We start from the raw sequence: 11349 nt of genomic DNA, 5'->3' as shown, positions 1-11349 counted from the left end.
ATTCACTTTTAGAAACAGTGCTACAATGAACATCCCTAAAGATACGTACTTTTTTGCTGAAGATTCCTTCTCAATGCCACGCTCCTCTGATCACCAGAGCCCCCCATACCCTCTTCAGACTTGCCCTGTCCCCCTCTCTCTGTGTATTTGCTGCTCCAAGGTCAGACTTCATTATCATTACTTCCACAGCCTGTAATGAACACAGAAATGAGTCAGGCTGGCCTTCTAGGGTTGGGACATGTGATGTTCAATTCTCGCTGCATAGCAGCCAGCTATGGTGGGAAAGTACTCCCCTAGGGCCAGAAATCCAGGAGAGATACCCTCATACGTCAACCTACCATGTGTTTTTATATTAAACTCTTCTTTTAAGCCAAGCACATCATGCCGGAAGTTTGATCTGACATCAAATAAAGTGTCTGTAGCCCCCTTCATTTATCCCACCAATGGGAAAATAGTGGAAGCCTATAGAAATCTGACTGTAGTGAATGCTGTACCGTTCTACTGGATCCAAGCACTCATTCCCTTAGATGCCAGAAGTGTTGGCTGCTGAGTGCTCACGGCGGTGCCCACCTCTGGGAACTGCCGTTGGTTAAAAAAAAAAAAATGTTGCTTCACCCAAGATCATGCCACCTCCTGAGAGGCAAGATGAATTTAATGACAGGTTTGTAGAGGCAGAAAATTTTTCCCTTCTTACCTTCTAGGTCCTTTGGCTGCTCTGATAATTAAATTGACATAAGACGGATTAACAGGAGAAAACAAATTTAATTACAGGCGTATGGGAGGGAGCCCCATAAAAATATGAGACTCAAAGGCACTCAGGCAATTGAGGCTTATGTGCCATCGTGAGCTCAGGAAAGGAAGGGATGGGAGCCTGGGGCTTCAAAGGGGAGAAAGGAAATTCACAGGAAGATGAGAAGAGCGGATGTTCTGTAATCAAATGACCCGCCATGCAGATGTATTTGACATAAAAAGAAGTTATCTCTGATAACATCTCCCTTTCTGGGCCGGGCCCCCCGATGTAAATTATTTTAGGCATTTAAGGGAGAGGTAAAAAAGCTTTTCCTGAGTCTGCTGGGACTTGATCGCCTTCTGCTCAAAATAATCCACATGCCCAAGTTTGGGGTGGCATACTCTGCTCCCCTTCAGGTCCAGGTGGGGATGAAAAGGCCTGTGCTTGCGTCTCGTTTTGAGACAACTCTGAAAGACCATCCCAGCTCCAAAGCTTCCTATGTGTTCCAGTTTTGTATTGCCACATAACAACCCACCCCCAAACTTACCAAAGCAAACAGTGGCGCAATGACTTGTTATGTCTCATGTTTCTACGGGTCAATGGGCTCAATGAGGTGGCTCATGGTATAGCTGAGGTCCCTCCTGCAGCTGCGTTCAGCTTGCAGCTTGGCAGGACCTGGAACCCCCAAGCTCGCCTCTCATCCTGCAGGGTCGGCTCCCCTTTGCCTTCCTCACTTGTAGCCTAACACGGGGCTTCTTTACGCGTGGCAGCTGAATTCCAAGGGGGTATTCCAAGAGGACAAAGCCCCACGGTGCAGGCCCTTACCCAGCCTCTATTTGCATCATTCTTACCGACGTCACAATAGCCAAGCCCTGAGTCGATATACAGCTAAATGAGTCGGTATGGAACTGATGCGGGACAATCTACACAGGTCAGCCCTCCAGCTCCTAATCATTTGTATCCACTTGTGACACAGAGTCACTCCACAAAACGAAGCAAAATAAAACGTCCCAAGTTATCTCGCCATTCCAGCACGACCCTCGGGTCTGAGGTCCGGGATCTTAGCGTCAAGATTAGATCTGGGTGGGGATGATGCACCCCTGGTTTGGTTCCTCAAGCACTCCTCAGATTTGGTTTCTTAGGTGCAGAGCCCTGTGAACCAGGACTAACGATGTTATTTCCCCAACGCACACCTGACACATATTGGCGAGACAGAGATAGGAAAATATAATGGCTTATTCTCTCATTCAGAAGGTGAGGGGGAAGGGAGGCGCATGATAATCAGTAGCCCATAGCTATAAACAAAAAAATCTTTCCACGCGCTCATTTAAATTTTTTTTTTTTTCAACGTTTATTTATTTTTGGGACAGAGAGAGACAGAGCATGAACGGGGGAGGGGCAGAGAGAGAGGGAGACACAGAATCGGAAACAGGCTCCAGGCTCCGAGCCATCAGCCCAGAGCCCGACGCGGGGCTCGAACTCACAGACCGCGAGATCGTGACCTGGCTGAAGTCAGACGCTTAACCGACTGCGCCACCCAGGCGCCCCTCCACGCGCTCATTTAATTGCAGCTCACAAATTTTGGCGTTTCATTTTTGTTTTTGTTCAAGTAAAAATATTTCCTCATTTCACGTGTGGGGTTTTAAGATTTATGTGAGGGGGACCCTGGGTAGCTCTGTCCATGAAATGACCAACTGTTGGTTTTGGCTTAGGTCATGATTTCATGGTTCGTGAGTTCGAGCCCTGCATCAGGCTCCACAGCTGGCAGGGAGGACTCTGCTTGGGAGAGAGTCCCTCTCTCTCTCCGCCCCTGCCCCCACTCACGCGGTTTCCCCCCAAATCAATAATTAAACTTTAAAAAATTAAAAAATTAAAAATATTAAGATGTTATTTGGGATTGTTTGGTTAATTCCTATATATTTGAGGACTTCCTGGATATCATATTATTATTGATTATTAGTTATATATATATATTTTTTTACAATTTTGTTACATTTTTTAATGCTTATTTATTCTGAGAGAGAGAGACAGAGGCAGAGAGAGAAGGAGAGAGAGAATCCCAAGCAGGCTCCACACTCAGCATGGTGCCCGACACGGGGCTCGATTCCACAAACCATGAGATCATGACCTGAGCAGAAATTGAGAGTCGGATGCTCAACCGACTGAGCCAACCAGGCGCCCCTGATAATTAATTTTAATACCTGTATGATTGATGACTAATTTAATACCTCAGATAAAGTACTCTGCATGTTTTCAATCCTTTGAAATTTATTGAGACTTGTTTCATGGCCCAGCGTATGGTTCATCTTGGTGAATGTTCCGTATGCTTTTTCACACAATCTCATAATCACTGGTTTTTACATAAAAGCATTTAGGGGCATCTAGATGGCTCAGTCAGTTAAGCGTCCAACTTCAGCTCGGGTCATGACCTCACGGTCTGTGAGTTCGAGCCCCACATTGGGCTCTCTGCTCTCAGCACAGAGCCTGCTTTGGATCTTCTGTGTCCCTCTCTCTCTGCCCTCCCCCTCCCCCGCTCATGCTCTCTCTGTCTAAAATAAACGTTTTTAAAAAGTATTTACTTTGTTGATAATAAATAACTATTAACATGGTTAAGTTTAAGTCTGCCATCTTGGTTTAGTTTTCTATTTGTCCCCCAAGTTTGTTTTTCCTCTCTTCATCCTTCTCTGCCACTCTTTAGGTGAATTGAGTATCATTTACTCTGCCACTTATCTCATTTATTAGCTCTTTAGGTAAGCTTCTTGGTGTTGTTTCTAGTGTGTTTTTTTTTTCTAGAAACTGAAACATGTATCTTTAACTCATCCATAGTGTTGAGTTTAAGCCTGCCCATCACCCCCACATGTCACCTCCTCCCTGTGGACTGTCTGTCCCTCACTCACACTAATTCTGTGCTCCTGGAATCTATTTATTCGTGCATTCATCTAGCAGGCACACACTTAGTGAGCAGCAGGATAATGCAGGAAGAGAGTGTCAGCTCTCAAACAAGGCATGAATAGAAAGGGAGTCGGCTCCTTCTGCTACCAGAAATGATGAGGCAATGCAATCATTGAGACCAACATGAGATGATGCTGTCATTGTAGAAAGGAAGGTCCTTGTAAGGAGGAAGCCAGACACTTTCTTCAATCATCTCCCAAACAGTTCTGGGTAACGAGGCCTGAGCAAGTCAGGCTTCATGTGCCAAAAGTACAGCCAAAGTCATTGAACTAGAAAAGTCAGAAAGATTACGGGTGATGTGGGGTCACTTGTCCACATTGGTGCTTCTGAGGATGACTTAAAAGCATCTTGAAAGCATCAGTGCACAGGTTTTCTGTAAAGTTGTGGACAGAAGTGCTTTTTATAATCGCATGGAAGTTTACAACATGAGGGCAATGACTAAAACAGAGTACAGCTAGGAGCACATGGGTGGCTCCGTCGGTTAAGTGTCCGGCTTTGGCTCAGGTCACAACCTCGCAGTTTGTGGGTTTGAGCCCTGCATCAGGCTCTGTGCTGGCAGCGTGGAGCCAGCTTGGGACTCTTTCTCTCTGCCTCTTTACTCTTCCCCTGCTCAAGCTCACTTTCTCTTTCTCAAAATAAATAAAGTATGGTAATCAGATACATAACACTATTTGGCATTTTGAAATGATGATGTCAGTCCATAGGTGTTGATATGGAAAAGTATCTAAACTATATGGTCCAGAGAGAAGAGTAGCTATGATAACACTATGTACTGTGGGATAACCACTCGCATAAAGGTATTATGGGCTGTGAGATGCATGATAGGAAGCACAGAGTAGGGACTGTGTCTAGTTTTGAACAATGCTATATTCCAGGACATAAAACATCGTAGGTACTCAATAAATATTTGCTGACTATAACAAGCACTTTGTTCAAAACTTGGAAGGCTGGGGCGCCCGGGTGGCTCAGGTGGTTAAGCGTTCGACTTCGGCGCAGGTCATGATCTCACTGTTCATGGGTTCAAACCCCGTGTCAGGCTCTGGGCTGACAGCTCAGAGCCTGGAGCCGGCTTCAGATTCTCTGTCTCCCTCTCTCTCTACCCTCCACCCACCTCACCCCCTGCCCATGTCCTGTCTCTCTGTCTCTCTCAGAGATAAATGAACATTAAAATAAATAAATAAATAAATAAATAAATAAATAAATAAATAAATGAACTTGGAAGGCTAATCCCCTAGTTGCTAATAATAAGAAACTGAGTGATATTTTTTCTTTTTCATTGTCCTTATGTTCTGTTTTTGTTTCCACAAAAAAACATGGTGAGTAGAGGATTGTAACTGCTGTCTCAGATTTATCCCAGAATGAATACATAAATTCCTCTGTACGCAAACACTGCTTTTAGGTTTCTGTTGTTTGTGTTGGTGGCTGAGGGAACTTGAACTTCACTGAGTACAGATTGGTCTCTCAAGATTGCCTCTAAAGCAAACTAGTGATTTTTTGATGTTGATTTGTCCCATACCCACAGCAAAGAGGAAAAAAAAGTGTAAAAACGCAAAATGCTTGGAATTCTTGTTAGAGGATTAGAAAACTGAATGAGAACACGAGTCTCTGAATCCCATTCCACTCTCCAGAGAATAAAGATGCGTTCATAACGATGGTGTCAGGTACTAAGTAAACATCAGAAGGCAGAAGAGGAGTTTTGAAAGAACGCAAATTCTTTCTACCACAGTGATCGCAGGAGTGGTGACAAAATGATTATTCTTAAAGACTAAAATGAAAACTTCAGACCCAATAAGATCCCTGAGCTCCCCAGATTAGAGAATAGCTCAGAGTTCAGTATAAGGGTCCAAGTGAAAATACAAAATTTTAAATATTTTGCGTGTATCTTTGTTTTTATCTTTCTTTGACTAAAAAATAAAGAACAAACATTTAAGCTTGCTTACAAAACATACCAATAAAATGCTTTTTTAAAAAGTCACAGGAGGGGCGCCGCCTGGGTAGCTCAGTCGGTTGAGCATCCGACTTCTGCTCAGGTCATGATCTCACGGTTCGTGAGTTCGAGCCCCACATCCAGCTCACTGCTGTCAGCACAGAGCCCACTTCAGGTCCCTTGTCCCCTTCTCTTTCTGCCCCTCCCTCGCTCATGTGCGTGCTCTCTCTCTCTCTCTCTCTCAAAAATAAATAAACATTTAAAAATAAAAAGTCACAGGAAACATTAGGAAGAAGGTAAAATAGGTTAGGAGAAATAGTGTGAAGCCAGAGATAAAATTAATACACAAAATGCTTACTGTGAAAATCCTCTACACTTGCTAGATATGGGCCACAATTTGACTCTGAGCTTCCTAGCAGCCCATGCAAGGAAAGAAACAAGGCCAGCCATATCACTCACAATGTTCATTAGATAAAAAAACAAATCAGGAGCTTAATTCCAAGACCAGAAAGGAATTTCTTCCATATGCTTTCAGTCAAAGGGCTATGTAATATAGTGAACAAGGCCCTAAAAACATCCTTACTGGATATAAAACAATGAGTGCTGTGGGGTTGGTGTTGACAGTCTTCCTTCTTTAAGTCAATGGCATGACTCCATGTGGGTTCAAACCAAACACATCCTACCAGGGCAGAGAGCACGTGATCATCTAAGTGTATTGTTCAAACCTAAAATAAATGCTAACAAGGACTAGAGCTCGGGGCGCCTGGGTGGCTTAGTCGGTTAAGGTTAAGCGTCTGACTTCAGCTGAAGGCATGATCTCAGTCTGTGAGTTCGAGCCCCACATAGGGTTCTGTGCTGTCAGCTCAGAGCCTGGATCCTGTTTCAGATTCTGTGTCTCCCTTTCTCTCTGCCCCTCCCCCACTCACACCGTCTCTGTCTCTCAAAAATGAATAAGTGTTAAAAAAAATTAAAAAATAAAAAAGACTAGAGTTCTTATGCATGACTGTGTGACTGCCATTCAGACAAGTCTTCCTAAATGTTGTTTAATTCAACCAAATGTTTGCTAAGTATCAAACAAGAGTGAGTTTTAGGTTGTGGCTCCGATCTGACAAGGACCCTTGATATTCTATATTGCTGGTTAAGGGCAGACCTGAATGTTTAAACAGACAGCTGAGATTGGGGCAGGGTTAACAGCCTCTTCTGAAAGTCAAGGAGCCTGAATAGAGGTCACCAGATATACCCATACTGTAGGGGGCGGGAGTGGGGGGGGGGGGGGGGCTGGCAGGACCCAGGCAGGGCCATTTCAGTCTTACCCTCACACACAAATGACCAACACCTCAAATTCTTAGGCTAGTATTCCTGACCTTTCCAAGCCCAAGAACCATTTTTAATGCCTGCCCACCCCCACCTCCCTGCCTCAAGCATGTATAGTCATTATAGCTTTGGAACTGGCTGACTGAAAAATATTTAAAATGACAGGGGCACCTGGGTGGCGCAGTCGGTTAAGCGTCCGACTTCAGCCAGGTCACGATCTCGCGGTCCGTGAGTTCGAGCCCCGCGTCGGGCTCTGGGCTGATGGCTCAGAGCCTGGAGCCTGTTTCCAATTCTGTGTCTCCCTCTCTCTCTGCCCCTCCCCCGTTCATGCTCTGTCTCTCTCTGTCCCAAAAATAAATAAACGTTGAAAAAGAAAAAAAAAAAAATAAAAAAAATAAAAAAATAAAAAAAATAAAATGACAGACTCCTTTTTAAAAATTAGGCATGTAGGGGCACCTAGCTGGTTTAGTTGGTAGAGCAAGCGACTCTTGATGTTAGGGTCATGGGTTTGAGCCCCATATTGGGTGAGGAGTCTACCTAAAAATAGTAAATATTTTTTAAAAAGAACAAAAATTAGGCATGTAATAAGTGCTCATTATAGAAAAAATTGTAACTGTGTGTGGTAACTGATCTTAAATAGAATTATTATGATTACTTTGAAATATATACAAATATTGAATCATTTGTAGAATGCCTGAAACGAATATGTTATATACCAACTATACCTCAATAAAGAAAAAAGAAAAGAAGGAAGGAAGAAAGACAGAAAGAAAGAAAAGGAATAAGTGAAGATAAAAATCACCAGTATTTTGGCTGCCCAGCCTCTAGGACAGGTGGCAGGCAAGGTTCTTATCTATTCCTCTTTATGGAACCCAAAGGGGAATCAAATATTCTCATTCAGCTTCTTTATAACTAGTACATCATCATGTAACCTAAACTAGACAGTTAGGTGTTTCTGTCTAATTGAATTGTGAAGGAATGATGGAAAGGCCCTATGGTCAATCAGATAATATTCACAGTGGCTGAAGCAGAGTCGGGAGTTTAACAGCATAATCCTGAGAGGCCAACAGCAATAACGTCAGGGCCAGCATCCCAGGCAGGCTGTTACTAAGAGGACACTGCCATCAAAATGGCCTCTCTATTTTCAGCAGAAGGTCCCAGAGTGGCAGTGTGGCTTCTCTGATGTGTCACTTCACAGTCCATTGAATTGAATGAAGACTGGGTCCCCTCGGAAAAGAAAACAAACATGGGATAACATCAAAAATGTATTCTGCCTATCTTACTGCTGCTTTTCCTACAGGGGATCTGACCATGTGTCAGGGAATCTGTGCCCCAAGGAAAACAATGAATACCCCCTTTCAGGGGATTTGGGATGCTAGCTCAAGCCAACAGTAATCCCAGGGGACAAGAACACCACTGGGTTGAGTGATAAATGGAGACTTGATTGAGTTCCCGCTCATAGTAGGGCTGCTGGAACCCTGAGCCCATTACTTCTCCAAAGCCTGGGTGTAGGATTGAAACAGATGCCTTAAACCTCAGGCAGAACCCTCGCATTGGTTCTCTGACCCAAAAGTAAGGGCTATTATGACAGGAAGGGCAGAGGAGAAGCCCTTGGAGTCCCCCCACTGCCATCCAACAAACGGCAAATCTGAAGGAAGACCAAGCCCAGAAGGTAGTACAGCCATTAGTATCACTGTGAGTGTGTGTGTGTGTGTGTGTGTGTGTGTGTGTGTGTGTACAGGGGGATGATTACTCTCTCAGTCCTACACAAGTCTCCCATTTGGCCAGTGCCGAAGAAAGTGTGGGACAGGAGTGGACAACAGTGAGTCCCCTCCATCTTGCTTCTAGACTTTGTGCTGGAATGACCTTGACCATCTCACTGCCCTATGGAACACCATGTCGGTCCACCTCATTGATGACACTGTGCTTAGACTAAGGTGAGCCTTAGAAGCTCTCACAGGACATGGGTTCACTGAGTTTCCCCAAATATTATCAACAGTTCAAAGAAAGATATTGATTGTCATGGCCTTTCCCTCACAATGACAAGTTGGCTGTCCCAGGTCCAAACATCAAATCCACATAACAGTGTCCCAAACAAGATGGAAAATGATGGGCTCAAAGGGGTTATTCACCTTCCTTGGTTGGGAAAGAAAATCTTTCCCAGAAGTCTCTCCAGGGGACTTCCTCTTCTGTTGGACTGGCTAGAACTGAGTCGCAAACCCACCCCAAGACCAATCACTGGCAAAGAGGAGTGGGAGTATCATAGGTGGCTTAATCTACCAGTGATTCAACCCCTGGCCCTTTGTAACAAAGTCAGAGCTCGGCGAGCATGGAGTGGCAGCGAGTAGGGAACCACCAATGTTTGCCACAGCCAGTAACCTCACACTGTCACTGTCTAATGTTGAAAACCAATGTAAACTAAATTGTCAATAAAGTCACAGAAATCATCCTTGGAAGAAAACGAAAGCATACCTCTAGATCTGCCCAATATGATAGCCGCTGACTACCTGTGGCTACTTAAATTTAACCTAAAAATAATTGAAATTAAATAAAAATTTGAATCGAGTCACACTAGCCATATTTCAAGTGTTCACCAGCCACTGTGGCCAGTGGCTACCATACTGGACAGTAAAGACATAAAGTATCTTCATCATCACAGAAGGTTCTATTGGCAACCACAGTTCTGCTGCCAGTGATAAGTGAGAAGAGGCTTCTTCTAAAGCTATGAGGTGAGGGTTTCACTGTCCCACCAGTGTCATGCCACTATCGTGTCATCGGCAACACCCCCATCACCTTTGTCCAGCACAACCCGAAACTGGGGAGCTGAGCGGTCTCCAAGCCAGAAATCGCAGAAGCTTTCTGAGCCGTGGGGCCACATTCAACATACAGATTTGGCAATGAAACCCGTGTTTTCGTGCACTCACGGAGTCCATCCTGACTGAATCCTCAACGCATCTCTCTGGGCAGGAGAGGTGCTGGCCGGGAGCTGGTTGAGCAAATAAAATTATCATGAGATTAATATTTAATGGTTTTCTTGTCCTACGCCAGGCACCCTGTGAAGAGTGGTCATGAAGTCGCCCACTGCACGTGTCCCCAAAATACACACGCTTCCTATAGTTCATCAGCGAGGGCACTAAGGAGCTGCAGAAGGGGCACAGAATGAGACAGGGGCAGGAAGTGCATGGGGAGCGCTATCCCACAGGTCCACCCCATGGACACAGCTGACATTGTACTTGATTGTCTATAAACGGGTGCGCGTGTTGAACCCTGGCGGAGGAAGAGGAATGTGTCCTGTGATAACCCCCCCTAGTTCCACTCTAACCTCCAGAGGCCTGACAACTAAGTGCCAGCTGGAGTGAGGTTGGTACATTCATATCCTGGAGGAGATAAAGGCCCCATTCGGCTCTTGGAGACCGCAGCCACTTCCTGGCCACTACCGGCCAGTGCCATTCTCCTGCGAGGTTGGCTCTTGAGAGACTCCTGCTCAAACTCTAACTTGACCTGGCCAGGGGGATTTTAAAGGAGGACCAAGTTGAGTGGCTTCGAGGTCACCCCACGCCACTGCAGGACAGGTCAGCTGCTGCTCCCCTCCGCGCTGTGCCGGAGGCTCAGACATAGGTGGATCCTCGTGAAGTCACCTTGAGGCCAAGGCCAGGGCAGCAGGTGCAGACAGCCTCCCTGGGATTGCATGCTGAAGCTGCATTTTGCCAACATTCTGCCAGGCTGAAGCTGCAGACATGCTGGGGATGCTCAGGCAAGCTTGTCACCTGCTCCCGGCTGCCAGGCAGAGCTGGCGGGTGTCCCCGCTCTTGCATGGATGCTCCTTCAGCTGTGACTCCCAGGTCTCCTAGTGCACGCCTCAGAGGGGGATGGGTGGGGGCGGGTAGAATGCTCAGGCACCAGCTGAGTACGCATTTCTGCGGATGGGGGATCGCCTTCCTGCCCCCCACGCCCTCAGCCTGTGTAGACGTGCCCAGGGGGCCTGCCCCCCCTCCTGCTGACACCGCTGACCCGTCCTGGGCCCGGCAAGGGTGCAGTAAGGATTAGAGCTAGGGTCTTTCTGCCCGGCCTTCTTAACAGACCTTCACTAGACCCTCACTTACCTAAAGTTCAAGTAAAACTGAGACGCTTGACCCTCATAGGAGCATGAGCCGTCACAGAGATCTACATCCCCAGTGCCCTGGCAGGAACCAGCCCTGGTCAGGTAGACGATGAAAGGGAACAGAATACCTCACCCAAAAATGCCACTTTGGCATGTGGACTATTTGAGCTAAAGGCAATCAAGACCCAAAATGTTCAGGAAAAGACTTTTACCTCTCCTTTAACTGCCTAAAAGAATTTAGATTGGGGACTTGGCCCAGAAAGAGAATCATTACCAGATAGATATAGATATAGATATAGATATAGATATAGATATAGATATAGA

General features: G+C 45.6%; 1 long non-coding RNA gene across 2 annotated transcripts in view; it reads left to right on the top strand.

The window, feature by feature from the left end:
* Positions 1-10284: 10284 nt before the first annotated feature.
* Positions 10285-11349, top strand: part of LOC121014286 (uncharacterized) — a 3181-nt gene continuing 2116 nt past the window's right edge. Inside the window, exon 1 of one of the 2 annotated variants that reach the window (XR_005783144.1) lies at positions 10285-10495. This is a non-coding gene — a long non-coding RNA (uncharacterized LOC121014286). Of the gene's footprint in view, positions 10496-10559; positions 10766-11349 lie in introns of those variants that run through there. The other variant, XR_005783142.1, reaches the window with a different exon arrangement.

This window comes from Herpailurus yagouaroundi, unplaced genomic scaffold, assembly GCF_014898765.1.
Source record: "Herpailurus yagouaroundi ecotype Mexico unplaced genomic scaffold, PumYag 202, whole genome shotgun sequence".
In the NCBI taxonomy this organism is placed as follows: domain Eukaryota; kingdom Metazoa; phylum Chordata; class Mammalia; order Carnivora; family Felidae; genus Herpailurus; species Herpailurus yagouaroundi.
Note: the sequence above shows the minus strand (reverse complement) of the source record. Positions and strands in the feature narration are given on the sequence as shown.